General features: G+C 54.8%; 2 non-coding genes across 2 annotated transcripts; one reads left to right on the forward strand and one right to left on the reverse strand.

The window, feature by feature from the left end:
- Positions 1 to 13,066: 13,066 nt before the first annotated feature.
- TRNAC-GCA lies at positions 13,067 to 13,138 on the reverse strand. Its single transcript has one exon. It is a non-coding gene; the product is annotated as a tRNA-Cys (tRNA).
- A 1,233-nt stretch (positions 13,139 to 14,371) lies between these two features.
- On the forward strand, positions 14,372 to 14,453 carry TRNAS-AGA. Its single transcript has one exon. It is a non-coding gene; the product is annotated as a tRNA-Ser (tRNA).
- The last annotated feature ends 5,236 nt before the right edge of the window (positions 14,454 to 19,689 follow it).

Consider the following 19,689-nt stretch of genomic DNA (forward strand, 5'->3'; position numbering starts at 1 on the left):
TTCAGAAATCAGAAGAGAATAATAACAATAATACTTGCAAACCAAAGTCCCCAAACAGACTAGTATTAGTTTTTCAGCAGAAATTTTTCAGTTTGGGGAATTTTGTTTTCTCAGTCAGACCTTGCCAAGGGAAGCAGGGAGAAAATGTGTGAGTTGCCTCCTTCAGAACAGCTTGACCTAGACACTAGCTCTGGTTCACTGCTCTGGCCTTGCTCGGGTTGAGGGTATTTTAATAATTTGGGCAGGTCCCAGGGTGTTTGGGGGAGATGATGAGGATGTTCCCTTTTGAGATAAAAACTAAGAAATACAGCACTAGAGAATTTTTTTTTAAGAAATCTGGGATTTAGACATTTTATTTAAAGCAAGGGAGTTCTGAGTTTCTGAGACGGTTTTTGTTTGCAAGAAGGAACATTGTTTGATCTGTCATTGTCCATCAGCTGAAATCAGTTCCAATCCTCTAAGTGTCTAGTTTATGTTTTCATCAGTTAAACAAAGGTATCATACGAATGTACATTTGCAGATCCCTCTTCTCCAGGAGCTGTGCTGTGCAGAAGAACAAGAGCCACATCCAGCTGCAGTTCAGGAATCTGATGACCAAAGAGCCAATAAATGTTCTGAGGGCTGGAGAAAAATGCCTTCTAGTGATTTATTGAACGAGCTCAACCTGTTTAGCTTATCAAAAGAAGATTGAAAGGTGACTTCATTGAAGTGTTGAAGGGCCTTAATGGACAGAAGAGATTGGGTATAAAAGGGCTCTTTAATCGAGCAGAGAAAGGCATAACAAGACCCAGTGGCTGGAAGGTGAAAAGAGACAAATTCATATTACAAATAAGACACAAATATTCAACAGCGAGGATGATTCACCACAGGAACAAGCTACCAAGGAAAGTGGTGGATTCACCATCTCCTGATGTCATTTCATGAAGACTAGATGGTTTTCTGGAATGTGTTTGCCCCAAAAGTACCTCTTGTGTCATACAGGAGGCCTGTGATATGCATGGGGTCGGATTAGATGCTCTAATGGTCTCTTCTGGTCATAAAGTCGACCAATTTCTGAAAAACTGAGTGTAGCATTGGGAGCAGCGTCTGATGTTTTCCTGTCTAGCCGGCTTGCTGCCTAGAACGAACGCTCCTTGAGTGGGGTGATCCACAGGGAGTAGCTCAAACCTCCAAAGTGCCTGGCCAGGGGCAGGACATTAGCACAGCAAGGGAGGGGTGTGGCAGTGACATCACAAAGGCCTTTGGCAGGACCTCAGACTATTGGTCAAAGGTGGTGGGGAGGTGGTGACCTCACAGAGAGATGCTGACATCAGCCAGGCAGGGCAGGGGGGAGGGGCCAGGGAAACCTCAGAGACCCCTGTGGCTTTGCTTCAGCAAGTCTCCTTCTCCAGGTCTCTCTTTGAGGACTGGGGGAGTATTCGGGTTCAGGTACCTGAGCGCCAGGAGGAACCTCTTTCGAGTTTTCTCCTTCCCTTTGCCTGATTTTACTAGAAAACAGCCGTCCCTGTTTAGAAGGTAAGAGCCTCCTTGAGGTTTGAAACCTGTTCAGTCTGATCCATCTGGTGACAGTTGAATTCTAGGCATGGAAAACACGACCTTAAGGAGGCAGAATTTTATTCCGTACCTGGGATTTTGTCCCTTAAAATCACTGGGGACATTAGGGTTTGTTCTTTTTGTTTCACCTTTTCCTCCATCCATCCCTCCCTCCTTTCTCTTCGTCTCTTGCTTCTTTTGTCCTTTCTCCTGTTCCCCTCCCAAAACCAGGAACAGTGTCGGGGTGTGTTTGGGGCGGGGGCAGAAGAGGGGGATGGGCGGCACTGGGGAGGGGAGCTTGGGGGTGTTGGGGCGGGGCAGAGAGGGAATGGGCGGCACTAGGGAGGGGAGCTTGGGGGTGTTGGGGCGGGGGCAGAAGAGGGGATGGGCGGCATCGGGGAGGGGAGCTCGGGGTTGGGCACGTGGGCAGAGAAGGGGATGGGCGGCACTGGGGATTGGGAGCTCGGGGTGTTTGGGGAGGGTAGAGAGGGGATGGGCGGCACTGGGGAGGGGAGCTTGGGGGTGTTTGGGCAGGGGCAGAAGAGGGGATGGGCGGCATCGGGGAGCTCGGGGGTGTTTGGGGCGGGGGCAGAGGGGATGGGCGGCACTGGGGAGGGGAGCTCAGGGGGTTGGGGGCAGGGCAGAGAGGGGATGCGTGGCACTGGGGAGGGGAGCCTGGGGGATGATGGGGCGGGGGCAGAAGAGGGGATGGGCGGCACTGGGGAGGGGAGCCTGGGGGTGTTTGGGGACGGGGCAGAGAGGGGAAAGGGAGGTCGGGGGTGTTGGGGCGGGGGCAGAGAGGGGATGGGCGGCACTGGGGAGGGAGCTGGGGGTGTTTGGGGTGGGAGCAGAAGAGGGGATGGGCGGCACTGGGGAGGGGAGCTTGGGGGTGTTTGGGCAGGGGCAGAAGAGGGGATGGGCGGCATCGGGAGCCTGGGGTGTTTCGGGCGGGGGCAGAGGGGATGGGCGGCACTGGGGAGGGGGAGCCTGGGGGTTGGGGCAGGGCAGAGAGGGGATGCGTGGCACTGGGGAGGGGGAGCTGGGGGATGATGGGGCGGGGGCAGAAGAGGGGATGGGCACTGGGGAGGGGGAGCTCGGGGGTGTTTGGGGACGGGGGCAGAGAGGGGAAAGGGAGGTCGGGGGTGTTGGGGCGGGGGCAGAGAGGGGATGGGCGGCACTGGGGAGGGGAGCTGGGGGTGTTTGGGGTGGGAGCAGAAGAGGGGATGGGCGGCACTGGGGAGGGGAGCTTGGGGGTGTTAGGGGACGGGGCAGAGACGGGATGGGCGGCACTGGGGAGGGGAGCTCGGGGGTGTTTGGGGCGGGTCAGAGGGGATGGGTGGCACTGGGGAGGGGAGCTCAGGGGTGTTTGGGGTAGGGGCAGAGAGGGGATGGGCGGCACTGGAGGAGGGGAGCCTGGGGGTGTTTGGGGGAAGAAGAGGGGATGGGCGGCACTGGGGAAGGGGAGCTCTGGGGGTGTTGGGGCAGGGGCAGAAGAGGGGATGGGCGGCATCGGGGAGTTCTGGGGGTGTTTGGGGTGGGGGCAGAGGGGATGGGCGGCACTGGGGAGGGAGCTCAGGGGTTGGGGCGGGGGCAGAGAGGGGATGGGCGGCACTGGGGAGGAGCCTGGGGGTGTTTGGGGGAAGAAGAGGGGATGGGCGGCACTGGGGAGGGGAGCTCAGGGGTGTTTGGGGTGGGGGCAGAAGAGGGGATGGGCGGCACTGGGGAGGGGGAGCTTGGGGGTGTTAGGGGACGGGGCAGAGACGGGATGGGCGGCACTGGGGAGGGGAGCCTGGGGGTGTTTGGGGTAGGGGCAGAGAGGGGATGGGCGGCACTGGAGGAGGGGGAGCCTGGGGGTGTTTGGGGTGGGGGCAGAAGAGGGGATGGGCGGCACTGGGGAGGGGGAGCTGGGGTGTTTGAGTGCGGGAGCAGAAGAGGGGATGGGCGGCACTGGGTGAGGGGAGATCGGGGGTGTTTGGGGCGGGGCAGAGGGGGCCGCACTGGGGAGGGGAGCTCGGGGGTGTTGGGGCGGGGTCAGAGAGGGAGGGGCGGCACTGGGGAGGGGTAGCCTGGGGATGGGCGGCACTGGGGAGGACCACGGGGTGGGGTTGGGGTGGGGACAGAGAGGGGATGGGCGGCACTGGGGAGGGGAGCTCAGGGGTGTTTGGGGCGGGGCAGAGAGGGGATGGGTGGCACCGGGGAGGGGAGCTCGGCGGGGTGTTGGGGCGGGGCAGAGAGGGAGGGGCGGCAGTGGGGAGGGGAGCCTGGGGGTGTTGGGGGCTGGGGCAGGGATGGGGATGGGCGACACTGGGGAGGGGAGCTGGGGTTGGGGGCGGGGCAGAGAGGGGATGGGCGGCAGTGGGGAGGAGCTCAGGGGTTGGGGCGGGGTTAGAGAGGGGATGGGTGGCAGTGGGGAGGGGAGCTCGGGGTTGGGGCGGGGCAGAGAGGGGATGGGCGGCAGTGGGGAGGAGCTCGGTGGGGGTTGGGGGCGGGGCAGGAGGGGATGGGCGGCAGTGGGGAGGGGCGCTCGGGGGTTGGGCTGCTCAGGAGCCGCCTCGCGAACGCTTCAAGGCCACGTGACGCCCTCTCGAAGCTCCGCCTCTCCCGAGACAGCCAATAGGAAGAGGAGGCAGAGCCCTGACCAATGGGAGCGCGCGAAGAAACCTTCCCCCCCCCCCGCCCAGTTCCAGTGCGAGGTTGGGGGCTGCAGTGACCAGAGCCCCCAGCCGGGTGCCTCGGGGGTGCTGGGTGACCAGAGCCCCAGCAGGGTGCATCGGGGGCTGCAGTGACCAGAGCCCCAGCAGGTTGCAGCGGGGGCTGCAGTGACCAGAGCCCCAGCAGGGTGCAGCGGGGCTGCAGTGACCAGAGCCCCCAGCAGTGTGCATCGGGGGCTGCAGTGACTAGACCCCCAGCAGGGTGCATCGGGGGCTGCACTGACCAGACCCCAGCAGGGGCTGCCGGCCGTGGGTTCCCTGCAGTCTGGTGCCATTCACAGGAGACCCGCAATAGCCTGACCCCACCCCTGTCCGAGCTCCGCCCTGCCCCCAGCCCACTGCCTCTTGAGCAGCCCCCTGCGGTGTCACCACTACCCCCGGCTGTGTCCCCGCAGCTTCCCAGCCCCCAGCTCCTCCGGTGGCCCCACACTTCCTCCCTGCAGCCTGCCCCATTCCCCTGAGTCCCAGCTTCACCCCCGACATCTCTCCAACCCACCTCCCCCCATCGCAGCCCCTTCCCCCCAGTGCCCCGGCCCTGCTCCCCGCGGGGGGGTTGAAAGGCCCCCACCCCCCGGCCGCTCCACTCCCCACAATGGGCAGCTGCTGGTGCTGAGGAAGGGGGGTCTGGGCCAGGCCAGGTGCTGGGCCGATCCTGGTGAAAGAGAGACGAGCCGGCAAGGCTGAGAGGCCCCTCCCTTGTCTGGGGGGGGGGGGACAGGGGCTCCCACAATTTGGCCAGTGTCACCCTCCCCCATCCAGAGGAGACGTCCGCTCCCAGCAGGCCGTGCTCCATCTCCACCCCGCAGGGGGGAGCCCCCCGTCCCGCCGTGGCCCCCCCCCCCCCCCCCACAGCAGCCCAACCCGGGACCTGCCCTTCTCCCCTGCGAGGGCTGCAGGACTCCCTGCCCCCGCAGCACCAGCCTCCCCCCATGTCCCCGGGGTGGGGTGGGGGAAGGGGGGATTCCTTCTTCCCATTGCCCAGATCCCACCCCCACCCCGGGCTGCCCAGACGGGATCCAGGGGCTGCAGCAGTTGGCTGCTTCCCCAGGGCTCCCAAGGAGCCGCCAGGAGAAGGGACGAGATTCTCCACGGCGCTGCAGCCGTTCACACTGGGACCCGTCTCACACGGGGGCAACTGAGGCACCAGGGAGGGCGAGATGGGCTGCACCAGCTCAGAGTGGGAGTCTGTGGGAGAGCCAGGAACAGAACCCAGGAGTCCTGGCTTCATGGGCAGCTTGGGACTCCTCCACTTGGGGAGGCTGGGCGGGCCCGGACTGGACCCAGCGGCACTGGGACAATTTGTATAGTGGGAGGTGCTGAGAGCCAGTGAACAAACCTGTAAACCCTGCAGAGGATGGAAACCACTTCAAGCCAGGGGGGAGGCACCACGACTGGCCCCCACTCCCTTCCCAGAGCCAGCGGTGGGACCCGGATACCCTGGCTCCCAACCCCCACTCTAACCACTAGCCTGCACTGCCCTCCCACAGCTGGGGAGAAGAACCAGGAGTCCTGACTCCCAGCCCGGCCGTGGGTGGAGCAGGACGTACTGGCCATGGGCTCAGCTGGGCATCGCTTACCATTAGGCTGGATGGTATCCCAGTGCTGACCTCCAGACCCACAGCTCTGCTGGTGCCCCTCACTCCCGACCCGCAGCCCCTTGGTTCCCCCCAGCACTGACGGTGCCCCTCACTCCCGACCCGCAGCCCCTGCTATCCTAGTCCTGACCTCCAGACTCACAGCTCTGCTGGTGCCCCTCACTCCCGACCCGCAGCCCCTGCTTTCCCAGTCCTGACCTCCAGACTCACAGCTCTGCTGGTGCCCCTCACTCCCAACCCGCAGCCCCCTGGATTCCTCGCTGAGCTCCCCAGTTACTGCGCTGCTGGTGCCCCTCACTCCCGACCCGCAGCCCCCTCGATTCCTCGCTGAGCTCCTCAGTTACTGCGCTGCTGGTGCCCCTCACTCCCGACCCGCAGCCCCTTAGGTGTCAACCAGCTCTGACGGTGCCCCTCACTCCCGACCCGCAGCCTCTGCTATCCCAGTCCTGACCTCCAGACTCTCAGCTCTGCTGGTGCCCCTCACTCCCGACCCACAGCCCCCTGCGCTCCCTCCAGCTCTGACGGTGCCCCTCACTCCCAACCCGCAGCCCCCTCGATTCCTCGCTGAGCTCCCCAGTTACTGCGCTGCTGGTGCCCCTCACTCCCGACCCGCAGCCCCTTAGGCGTCAACCAGCTCTGACGTTGCCCCTCACTCCTGACCCGCAGCCCCTGCTATCCCAGTCCTGACCTCCAGACTCTCAGCTCTGCTGGTGCCCCTCACTCCCGACCCGCATGGGTCACCCCTGGAGCAGGTTAAAGCAGCAGGTTGACAGTGGGGTTGCTGCCCCTGTGAACAGCTGCTGTAGCACCGCCTGGGCAGGACAGGGAGAGCCAGTTATACCCCTCCCAGCCTGTATCGGGGGATGGGAGCACTCACACCCTGGGGACCCACCCACCAGAGATCTGCTGGGGGGAGAGTGGCACCCACACACCCAGGATCTTGTACGGGGGGACAAGGGCATCCACACTCCGGGATCCTCTGCAGAGGGACGGACACCCACACAGCCAGGATTCTGTATGGGGGGCAGAGGTACCCAGACACCTGGGTGGGGGAAGGGGGCACCGAAACATCCGGGATCTTACCTGGGAGGACAGCGGCGCCTGCAGCTTGACATGAGATGGGGGCAGGGGAAGCAGGAGCATTTCCCAGTTCCAGGCTGTCTCCGTCTGGTCAAGGCACAGAGCTCACAAGCAGAGTTTAAAGCTCCAGCTGCCAGAGAGCAAAACAAGCTGGGCTCTGTGGCTGGTGCCTGTGATCCCAGCTCCTGGGGAGGCTGAGGCTGGCGGATCGCTTGAGCTCAGGAGTTCTGGGCTGCAGGGGGCTGTGCCGATCAGGTGTCCGCACTAAGTTCAGCATCAATATGGTGATCCCGGGGAAGCTTGGGGTCCCCAGGTTGCCTAAGGAGGGGTGAACCGGCCCAGGTCAGAAATGGAGCAGGTCAAAACTCCTGTGCTGATCAGTAGTGGGATCACACCTGTGAATAGCCCCTGCAGTGTAGCCTGGGCAAGACAGTGAGACACAGTCTCTTTTTATACAGACACCCCCCGCAGAGCCTGGAGGGGGGAATGGGAGCACCCACATGCTGGGGATTCTGACTTGGCAGGAGGGACGCCCCCCTGCCACACGGATCTTGAAATGAGGAACAGCGACACCCACACACCACAGAGCCTGGATGGGGGCAGGGGAACCACAGACGGCAGCTAGTTCATGGGGTGGGGGACACACCCATATGCTCCATTGCACCATTCTTAATGAGAAGAACGGGGGCATCCACACAACACAGATCCTTAACGAGCTGGGGGACACCCACACACTCCACTGTTAACCCGGAGGGACAGGGGCACCAGACACCCCCAGTAGCATGGAGAACCCCCACATCCACCGGATCTCTCATGGGGGGTAAAACAGAGGGGATTATAATGGGGCCCAGTGCACCCACACACCAGGGATTGTTAAGGGTTGAAGGGACAGGGACACCCACACACACTGAGATCACGTCCTTGGAGGAACGCAAACCCTCCACAGAAGGACCTGGTCTGTTCCATGATGGCAGCCCAGCCTGGGTGAGTCAAAGTCTCTTTTTATACAGCCATGCCCCAGAGATCCTGACTACGGGGAGACACCCACCCACCAGAGATCCTTAATGGTCTAGGGTGCACCCACACACCAGGGATTCTTATGGGTGGGAAGAATGGAGACAGCCAGACACACTGAGATCACTTCCTCCCAGGAGCCTGGGCCAGACAGGGAGACACAATTCCCCTTTACATATCTGCCAGACAACCTTCCTCCCACTCCCTCCACACAATGTTCTTATCTGGAGGGGAAGCCAGGGAAACCACATGGAGGATTCTTATCTGGGGAACTGGGGGGACCCACTTACCACCAGAGATTCTTAAGGGCAGGAGGAACAGGGACTCCCACATCTGCAGCATGGGGGTGGGTCGCCGGCTGGGATCATCTGGGCATATTTCACCTCGTCAGCTCCCTGCCATTGCCTTGGGGGCCCCTTGTTCGCTGCCTCTGGTACCCAGTTTAGCTTCCTTCCTGAGGGCTGAAACGCTTTGATCTGTCTAAGGTCTGTGGGATCAATACGTGTCATGGTGTAATTCTGTGTTATTCGGGGTCAGACTAGCTGAGCTAATGGCCCCTTCTGCCCTTAAACGCCATGAAAACATTTCCCTGGTTTCTCCTTGCGCCTGACAGACACCACGGTGAGGGGCCCAAGAGAAGATCCTGGACACAGCGCTCTGGCTCTTACGTTACTTGGGGACGTCAGCGCTTTCCTAGCAAAGCTGCTGCTAAAGTGCTGGATTTGGGGAACGGTTCGGCTCCGGTTCAGAGATCTGCCTGCGGGGTGTGAACCTGCCACGAGGAGCGGGAAACGCAACCAGCAACGGGAGGTGTTGGCTGAGCTCCAGGCTGCCCCCGTGTGGCCAAAGCTTAGACCTGAGCAGCGGAGTTTAAAGCTGGCGCTGGGAGGGAGCTGAACACGCGGGGCACGAAGGCTCCTGCGTGTAACGCTTGTTGGGTGGGCAGCTGAGTGTAGCTGATTGCCGGAGTTCAGGGCTGCACCCCGGGGTGCTGAGCAGGTGTCTGTGCTCAGGTTGGCCTCGCTATGCTGGTTTCTGGGAAGTTTGGGGCCACCAGTTCCCCCTAGGGAGAGGGGAGCCAGCCCAGGAAAGGAGGCCGGCAAAACTCTGGTACCAATTGGCAGTGGGACTGCCCCTGTGAAGAGCCGCTGCAGCCCCGCCAGGGAGAGCCGGTCTCTCTTTATGCAGCCCCCTCCCCCATTCCTCAGGACGAGGGTTGTGCTCAAAAATCTGTGCCCCGTGTTTTCACCTCCATGTGAAGCGCACAGTGCAAATAACCCTCAGTGCATCAGCTCAGTGCCAGGCTCCACTTCCACCCGCTCAGAACGCAGAGCTCCCAGGCTGAGCCTGAAATTGGAAGCGGGAGACCTTGTAACCAGCCGGGCTCCGTGGCTGAGCCTGTGATCCCAGCGCCTGGGGAGGCTGAGGCCGGCGGATCACTTGAGCTCAGGAGTTCTGGGCTGCAGGGGGCTGTGCCCATCGGGTGTCCGCACTAAGTTTGGCATCAATATGGTGATCTTGGGGTCCCCAGGTTGCCTAAGGAGGGATGAACTGGCCCAGATCGGGAACGGAGCAGGTCAAAACTCCTGTGCTGATCAGTAGTGGGATCGCACCTGTGAATAGCCCCTGCAGCATAGCCTGGGTGAGACAGTGAGACACAGTCTCTTTTTATACAGACACCCCCCGCAGAGCCTGGAGGGGGGATGGGAGCACCCACACGCTGGGGATTCTGACTTGGGGGGAGGGATGCCTCCCTGCAACACAGATCTTGAAAAGGGGAACAGAGACACCCACAGAGCCTGGGGGCAGGCAGGGGAAACCACACACGGGAGCTAGTTCATGGGGTGGGGGACAGAGACACCCACCAGAGATCCTGGATGGGATCACCCACATGATGGGGATCTTGAACTGGGAGGAGGGAAGCACCATGTACCAGAGGTTCTGAAGGGGGAACAGGGACACCCATACACCAGGTGTCTTGCAGCAAGAGCTGCGGTCTTCATTTACACACGGCAGTGATGGGGAATTAACCAAATCCCGTGCGGAGCTTGTTCCACTAGATGATTAGCCTCACTGAAGTACCCAAACCTTTTAACAATAAGAAGTGAAATGAAATGGCCACATGATGGCAACAGATCCGGAGAAATGTGTTAGTCTCTATGGTGTCACACGTACTCCTGTTCTTTTTGAGGATACAGACTAACACGGCTGCTCCTCTGAAACCGAAGAGATGAGAAGCCATGTTCTTGTTCAATGTGCATTGAAGCTGAAAAGGGAGATGTTTCCTCTTTGATTCCTAAGCCCCCAACTCTAATCCACTAAACACCCCTTTCCTCCCACAGCCAGGACTAAAACCCAGGAGTCATAACTAGTGGCCCCCCTTAACCTTCTCTCTGTGAGGCAGAAGAAGAAGCTCTGAGACCCCTGGGCTGTCCCCTTGCCACCCTGCCTGGGCTGCACTTGGAACCCAATGGGGTTTCCTTGGGCAGTTCTGAATCTTGCTCCCAGGAAGGGTGTAATTTTAGGAGCAGGTTCCAAATAGCGCAATTAACCAGCCAGAAGGGGCAGCAGGTATCGGTGTAGGAGCCATTGAAATAATCACAGCAAAGTAGTTCAGGGAAACTGTTATTAATGACGTGTGAGTGAAAGGTGAGAATCTGATGGTGTCAGTGTCACACTAGAGGGCGCTGTGATGGTTTTAAATTTGTCATCCAAACCCAGCCACCACCTAGCACATGTTTTAACCTCTTCTTCTCTTACCGTTGCTCCTTATTAGGGAAGGGGAGAGAGCAAACGAGCAATAGAAACACAGACCTAGTGACCGAAGCAAACATTTCTTTGCTCCTTGCTTGGCTCTGTCAGTTATTTGGGTACAAACTCACCCCCCACCCACTGTCTGGGCTGGGCTCAGTGGGCAGGAAGAGCTCAGCTGTCAGTGGGACTTGGGGAGCTCGGCACATTGCTGTGAGCTGCTTGAACGTTTAGGTGAAAACCACCTAAACACGGACACAAGGTCTAGGCTGCAGTAACTCATCTTGATCTGCGGCTGTTGAAGCTACAAGGCAGAGGACTAAGTACAACATTTAAATTTATGTTTGACCTCAGAGAATAAAACAAATGTGTCTGTGAAAAGAGGGGAGTCGAGTTCAATCCCTTGTCACCATCAATGTGCAAACCAGGAACCTGTTGCTTTGCATTCCTGATGTGTCGCCATCACGTGGCTATTCTCATAGACTTTAAGGTCAGAAGGGACCATTATGATCATCTAGTCTGACCTCCAGCACAACGCAGGCCACAGACTCTCACCCACCCACTTCTATAACAAACCCCTAACCTATGTCTGAGTAACCCATTCTGTCTCAGTCCCTTTAATTAAAAAAATGTGTTTTTTTCATAGAAACGATATTTTCCTTGTAGAGACACAGGGGCAGATTAATCTACAAAGGGAAGGTGATTCCAAGGCAGTTCTGGAGGAGAAGGGAATGTTTTCAGCATCACTAAATTATTTTGTTGTGCCTCACAGAGAGAGAAAGAGAGAGAGAAAATAAACCTATTAATCTGAGCTACCGACACAGTTCACAGCATGAAATACACAATTTTGTGTTCAATGAGTTGTGTTCATTTACATAATATGAAAAAATATGTATTAGGCAATGCATGAAAAGCTCACTGCATTGAACAACCCACTTGATCTAGTCAATGTACTACAGAATATTTAAAGAAGTTAAGAAAGATGTGCTTATAAATTAACATGTTGTGCCATTTACACATGCACAAGACACAGAAGAAACTGAATTATTTGAGCTACTAAAATTTCCACTTTCTCACAGCATTTTAGGTCTCAAGGTTGTTTTAATTTGCTTATATTTTTGGAACTAGAAATAGGGAAAGCATACACTGAAGTCAGTGGAATTACCGCAGTGAGGGATTAGTCTCATTATTTGTCACTAACAAAACCTTTGTTAACAGAGAGTTAACTTTGACTGTGACTATCTCTTACCTTCCAGAACATCGAGTTCAGTAAAACTCAAACTCTGGAAAAACAGGGAATACAGAGTGAGGGTACATGCCCAGATGACCCTAACTCTGAGTCTGCCCTCTAGAAGAGAATCCCTGATAGCATATGAGAACAAGGAAAGGTCTGGGGACAAATTACAGCTACTTCCCAAGAGATTGTTTCTCCTGTAATTAATTGATCCTGGCCCCATCAATTGATCCTGGTCTGGTGTCTGGCCGTGGAATTTACTGTTTTTATCCCAGCATAATTGTAAAGCAATGTCTTCTTTAAAAGCTCCTTTATTCTAGGTTATACAAACAGGTCACTTCCCAGCTATTTCAAGGAGATGGAATTTTCCTGACCCACAGGGAACTTAAACTAACATGCTCAAGATCACACATTCCTTAGGAGAAAACAAAGGGGAAAAACCAAAACCCACCAAACCGTTGCTGTTTCTACCCAAATGATCAATGAGACCAGAAAGGGAGACTGTGCAATTAACTGTCTGTACTACACTGACTCTGCAGTTACTTGGATGCAGACACACCCAGCTCTACGGTTGGTAAACGTACAGAGACTCTGCTGCTGCTCATGAACTAGCAGCACATGACCTCTGAACAGCTGCCATTCGAATGCATCTGAAAGTCACAAGGAACAACTATCTGTGTTAAAGGAAGGCTGCCATTTATTAGAGCCCCAATTGATGCTTTGTGCACAAAGAGAGGATTGAATGTGTAACAGGGAGTTTGGTAAATCTTGATTATTTTAGTTTTGTAACAGGCTCCTGTCCACCCCCAGTAGAGTTTTCAGTCCCCATGGCAACTTACTTACCAAATGTAATACAGACTAGTCCATGCCTCCCAAGTGGATGTGGTTCTTGTTCTTCTGCACATTGTAGCCCATAGAGACCAAAGACCTGCAAATGTGACTTCATGTGCCTTTGTTTAATTGATGAGAATGAAACTAGACACTTAAAGAATTGGAACTGATTTCAGCTGGGGGATATGTTTGCTAGGTTTCTATGCATTTGCACAGGAAAGCATTGAGTGTGTCAATTCATTTTAGGGATCCCTATTTAGGGGAGCTCCTGAACACACTGGAGATGGAATTACTTTTACTGAAGGTACAAGTTTGTAAGGGAGCACTTGGATTTGAACCAAGGACCACTTGATCTGCAGTCAAACACTCTACCACTGAGCTATACTCCCATAACATTTGCATAGGCAAGTCTGTGATCTTAAGGATTTTGAAGGATGGGCTCTGCCTCAGAGATCTCCTTTTCTATTCCCAGACCTCAGGGGTTTAAAAATGGGGTTTGATTAAACTTTATATACACATGTAGACACCACAGCTTGCACACCCACCAACATAGCTTCCCCCTCTGACATAGCTACCACCTCTTGGGGAGATGGGTTAACTGCACGGACGGGACAGCTCTCTCTCCTCGGCTTAGAGCAGCTTCATTATTTATGAATAGGTGGGAAATAACCTCCTGAATGGACAGGAACCAATTTATCAGATATTGCTGTGTCTGCATTCAATATCGGTAACTGGTCATATTGGGCTGGATTAGTAGGGGCGTTGCCAGCAGATCGAGGGAAGTGATTATTCCCCTCTAGTCAGCACTGCTGAGGCCACATCTGGACCATTGCATCCAGTTCTCTCCCCCTGCCCCGACTACAGAAACAAATTGGAGAGAGTCTAGGGGAGGGCAACAAAAATGATTAGGGGGCAGGGGACTTACGAGGAGAGGCTGAGGGCAGGGCTGCCCCTCTCTGCCCCCTCCCCTGAGACTCACCCTGCCCATTGCCCACACCTCTCTGCCCCTCCCCTGAGACCTGCCCTGCCCACACCTCTCTGCCCCTCCCCTGAGACCTGCCTGGCCCATCGCCCACACCTCTCTGCCCCTCCCCTGAGACCTGCCCTGCCCACACCTCTCTGCCCCCTCCCCTGAGACCTGCCCTGCCCACCACCCACATCTCTCTGCCCCTCCCCTGAGGCCCACCCTGTCCACCTCTTTCTTTGGTCATCTGTTGTTATTCCTTGAAACACCAAGGATTGGAATAAAAAGCTGAGTTTATTCCAGGGTGAGGAAAGAAAGGAGCCATCAACCCCCTGGCAAAGCTCAGTGCCCCAGAGAAAGCCTGCCCCCTGCTATCGCAATCACTGATGTACTGGGGATATGACGGGAAAGGGACTGTCTGAATGATCGAGGCAGGAAATGGACAAAAATCTACAGCAACATCATTAACCACAAACACACTCTCCTCGTGCTCCAGCCAGAAGGGAAAGGAGCAGGAATTCTTTCAGTTCAGCCATGGACACACTTACACAAGGGCACAGCAGTGTGTGTGTTGTGGAAGCTGGTCTGAGGAAACAACTGGAATTGATCACTCAGTGAGAACAGAACTAGAGTGCAGTGAAAGCTACATATCAAGCATGTAGCTGTGGCCGAGTGGTTAAGGTGCTGGACTAGAAATCCATTGGGGTCTCCCTGCGCAGGTTCAAATCCTGCCAGCTACGCAGGAAGTTGTGGTTCTTTAGTTTCAATGGAGCTGGGTCTTGTCTCACTCTTCAGTTATGTCTACATGAAAGAATAATGTGGCTTAAGTTAAAGCATTTTAATTGAACAGCTGTTGCATGTCCACCCTATGCCCCTGTGTCACCAGAGCACATCCATGCTAGCATCTCTTGGATTGCCACAGAGAGCAGTGCACTGTGGGTAGCTAGTCCACTGTGCAACTGGCTGCAGGGTGCTTTGGAAAGGGTTTGCAATGCCTCACAGGCTGGTACAGCATCACATGATGCAGGTTTCTATCCCATTGGTCCATGGGCATCCTACTAGATTGCCAGCTGCTTTTCAACTGCAATGTGTGTGATAGGGTAGAGAGCATGTGTGGGGGTGGGGAGAGAGACAGTGTGTGCGTTGCAGAAGAGTGAGTGTGTCGCACACTGTCTCTAAGTTCAGACAGCTGCTGGAAGCAACCAGTCCAGAGGCAGGGGGCAGCCCCTACATCAGCCCCCTTCTCTCACTGGCTCAGCTCAGCACAGCACTCTCTGTCACACACACACACACTGCTGCCTGCTTAGCTCGGTGTCAGGGGTGCTGGAACAGGGGGTTTAGAGGGCCATGGCCCCACCACTCTTTACTGGCTGTTAGGACAAATGATGGGGGCGGGGGAGGGTGCAGTCTTGGGGAAGAGGCGTCTGTGGGTGTGGCCTCGGGGGGAGAGGTGGTGTGAGTGGGGGTCCTTAGGGAAGGGGTGTCATGGGGGTGCCACAGTTCGGACAACGGTGCCGCCCCCCACTGTAAGGAAGCTTCTGCCACCCTTGCTCTGTGTTGGCAGAGCGGGAGAGAGCAGCACCCACGGCAGTGATTTGCTCCCTGGGGCTCCGGCAGGGGGGCTCGGGAGGTGATTTAAAGGGCCAGGGGCTCCGGCCGCTACAGGGAGCCCTGGGCCCTTTAAATCACCAGCCTGGGGAAGCTGGGCCGGGCTGGCACAGCGTACTGGCTCTTGCCGGTACCCCATACCAGAACATACCGGCTTACTTTCACCTCCGGAAGGTCCTCACGTGGATCAATAACTGGTTAAAAGACAAGAAACAAAGGGTAGGAATAAATGGTCAGTTTTCAGGATGGAAACAGGTAACTAGTGGTGTCTGTACTGGGACCAGGACTAGTCAACATATTCATAAACAACCTGCTAAACAGTGAGCTGACAAAATTTGCAGATGATCCAAAACTACCAGCTTGCTGCCTAGAACGAACGCTCCTTGAATGGGGTGATCCACAGGGAATCATAGAATCATAGAACTTAAGATCAGAAGGGACCATTATGATCATCTAGTCTGACCTCCCGCAAGATGCAGGCCACAAAAGCTGACCCACCCACTCCTGAACTAATTCTCTCCCTTGACTCAGCTGTTGAAGTCCCCAAATCCTGATTTAAAGACTTCAAGTAGCAGATAATCCTCCAGCAAGCGACCCCTGCCCCATGCTGCGGAGGAAGGCGAAAAACCTCCAAGGTCTCTGCCAATCTAGCCTGGAGGAAAATTCCTTCCCGACCCCAAATATGGCGATCAGCTGAACCCCGAGCATGCGGGCAAGACTCTCCAGCCAGACACTCAGGAAAAAGACTTTCAACATCCCAACATTGACCCTCGGTACTAATTACCAGTGGTTCCACGTTATTGACCTATTGACTAAATCACGTTCTCCTATCAAACCATTCCCTCCATAAACTTATCAAGCTTAATCTTAAAGCCAGAGAGGTCCTTCGCCCCCACTGTTTCCCTCGGTAGGCTGTTCCAGAATTTCACTCCCCTGATGGTTAGAAACCTTCGTCTAATTTCAAGCCTAAACTTCCCGACTGGCAATTTATATCCATTTGTTCTTGAGGGAGTAGCTCAAACCTCCAAAGTGCCTGGCCTGGGGCAGGACATTGGCCCAGCAAGGGTGGGGTGTGGCAGTGACATCACAAAGGCTTTTTGCAGGACCTCAGACTATTGGTCAAAGGTGGTGGGGAGGTGGTGACCTCACAGAGAGATGTTGACATCAGCCAGGCAGGACAGGGGTGAGGGGCCAGGGACACCTCAGAGACCCCTGTGGCTTTGCTTCAGCAAGTCTCCTTCTCCAGGTCTCTCTTTGAGGACTGAGAGAGTATTCGGGTTCATGTACATGAGCGCCAGGAGGAACCTCTTTCGAGTTTTCTCCTTCCCTTTTAGTGATTTTACTAGAAAACAGACATCCCTGTTTAGAAGGTAAGAGCCTCCTCGAGGTCTGAAACCTGTTCAGTCTGATCCATCTGGTGACAGTTGAAATCTAGGCAAGGAAGCAGAATTTTATCCCACACCTGGGATTTTGTCCCTTAGAATCACTGGGGACATTAGGGTTTGTCCATTTTGTTTCACCTTTTCCTCAATCCATCTCTCCCTCCTTTCTCTTCTTCTCTTGCTTCTTTTGTCCTTTCACCTGTTCCCCTCCCAGCACCAGGAGTGTGTGTGTATGTGTGTGTGTGTGTTATGGGGGAGTGCTCTGCAGCTCCCACTGTGGGAGGTCCACCCAAAAATGTGGGGCTGAAATAGTGCTCAGGCAGTGATCCCCACCGGTGACCTGGGCCATCCTTTGGGCTCTCTGGTGAGAACCCTCAGCCTCCCGTCCTCAGTCTCTACCCTGATTGGCTGAGCAGGGGGTTATTGACAGGGAAGAGACTCAGGTCCTTGTTGTTCTCTTTGAAGACCAAGTAAATAAGTCAGAACCAGTTCTATGTTTGATTAATTTTGCTGCTTCTCTGCATTAATTGTCTCTGAGCAGTTCATGATTCCCTCTAAGATTGCAGTGCTCCTCAAATACTTGCTGAATAATTACTGTGCACTGTTGTTGGTCTGGAGCTCACCTGAGAGCACTTTATTCAGGTCATTCAATGTCTGAAATTCAAGATCCGATGGTTAGTTTGAAAATCAGGGCTCTTGGGTCCTATTCCCAACTCTGCCACTGGCTGGCTGTGTGATCTAAGACAAGTCAATTCTCCTTTCTCAGCCTTAGCTTCTCCCTCTTTCAAGTAGGGATAATAATGATCCGCTCCTACCTACGTCACGGTGGGTCAAGGATGGGGATCCATTAGAGAGCGTCACTAGGAGTAGTGCATAATATGAGGTGTTCTATCACGTTTACTCCGATCAGATTATGACATAATAGAATAGCTGAAATAGTCTATTTGATTTGTATTTTTTTGTTTTGAAATTGTTAAGAGCAGCAACTACTTAGTTCAGACTGAAGCATCTTATCTCATGTTTGTGATCTAAGTGTCTCCTCTTTGTGTGCGACGAGACAATTTAACACACTGTGACAAACAGGACATGCTTTTTTTTTGCAACAAAATATTTTTGCTAAGAACTTTCATCCCACTTGTTTTGATTTTGAGAAACAAACTGGTTTAGTCTGAAGGGGATTTTCTGACAGAAATGGTTTCAATGAAATTTCCTGACCATCTCGATTCCTGGGCTCTATCCCTGCCTCTGGGGGGGTTTGCTGTTTGTTAGAACAGAAGTCAGGACTGGTGGCTTCTCTCTCTGGCTCTGCCACCGCCTTGCTGTGTAGGCCCTTGGGTAGGTCACTTCCCTTCTCTGTACCTCAGACTCCTCCCCATCTGTCCAATGGAAAGAGGGACAATTCTCGAACTCTGGGCAGTCGTGAGCCTGAGTGAGATAAGGCGAGTTAAAGCCCTCTGTGAAAGAGAAAGGGGAGTTTCACAGTGTTTAGCACCAAGGAATTCTAAAGTTTGCTAAAATATCTAGTCTATGGAAACAAGAAATGGTCAGGGCCAAACTTTTTAACCACTGCCTTTTTAATGCCATTCAGGGATGTGAGTCCCTGTCTCTTAGGTGCCAGCAGGAGAGAAGAGGTTCCTGCCTCTGTTTTTGTGGCCTTAACAAACCAGGTGTTGTGCCCCAGTTCTCATCTGAGATCCCTGAAAAAGAACATCTTCCCATCCATGAACAAGACAGGACCTATCTTTAAAAGGGGAACAAAGAGACCCCTGGGACTTACAGACTAGCTAGCCTCACTTCCACAGCTGGGGAGATACTGGAATACATTCTTAAACAATCAGTTTGTCAGCAGCACCTACAGGACACTTTGGTTCTTAGGACTAGTGAGCATGGACTTGTCAAGAACAAATGATTCCAAACCAATCCTCTTTCCTTCTTCGGCAGGGTTCCGGGCCTAGTGGAGGTGGGTAGATAGTAGATGGGATCTATCTCGGTGTTACTAAGGCTTTTGACACAATCCTGTAGGACATTCTCACAAGCCTGAGCCACTGAACCCCACTGACACTAGATGCTGCCACTTTAATCCCTGGTGCTCCATTGGGCAGGGGGTGGGAAGCACGTCCCAGGGACTCCAGGACAGTGTGGGGGGTCTCTTTGCTATGGACTCCTGAAGGATTTGGGGGCTGATGACAATACACAGGGAAGAACAAAAGGGTCAAATGGTGCCTGAAACCCTTAAGAAGAATCCACCCCACCAAGTACAACACTTGTCACTAACCATTCTCAACTCCACAAAGAATGTTTTGGGGTGACTCCTTGCCTTTATCAACCTAGGCATCTCGGAGCATTGCAATTAATAAGTGCTCCAGTGGTGCAATTGGTTAGTGCACAGTACTTATAGGGCAGTGCTGAGAGGAGCTATGCTGAGGTTGTAAGTTCAAACCTCACCTGGAGCACTGGTTTTCATTAACCACATGGCATCACCCCCTCATTTGGCCCTGTGGAATGTAGAATTCCATCCCTGGGGACACTGAGGAGGGGAGGAGTCAGAAATGTCCCCTTCAATTATTACCTCCTCTCCAGAGCACAGGTGAGAATCTACAATCCTTTCCCCCGCCCCCAGCCAGCCCCTGTGCCAGGATCCCTCAAGCAGAGCCTGGAGTCCTGCCCCTGGCATCTGTACTATTGACACAGACTAAGTGACAGGGACAAAACACTCAAATCGCGCCTGGTGCGGGGAGCCAGGTTTGCTCTTCAAATTCTGTCGTTGGTACATTTCCAGGTCTGGGAATGTCCCACAACAGCACTGAATGGGAAGCTGCCTGCAGAACAGTGACACTGCACAGAGCTCCTGTGGAGGAGGGGTGGGAATTAGTAACATTTTGAGGATCGTTTGGGAAATGAGCCTTTGCTGACAAGGTTTGTCTCTGTTCATATTTCACCTTCAGGTGTTATGTTGATGGATCTTTAGTATATTTTTGTGAGGTTA

Source organism: Mauremys reevesii, linkage group 12 (assembly GCF_016161935.1).
Source record: "Mauremys reevesii isolate NIE-2019 linkage group 12, ASM1616193v1, whole genome shotgun sequence".
Classification (NCBI taxonomy): Eukaryota; Metazoa; Chordata; order Testudines; family Geoemydidae; genus Mauremys; species Mauremys reevesii.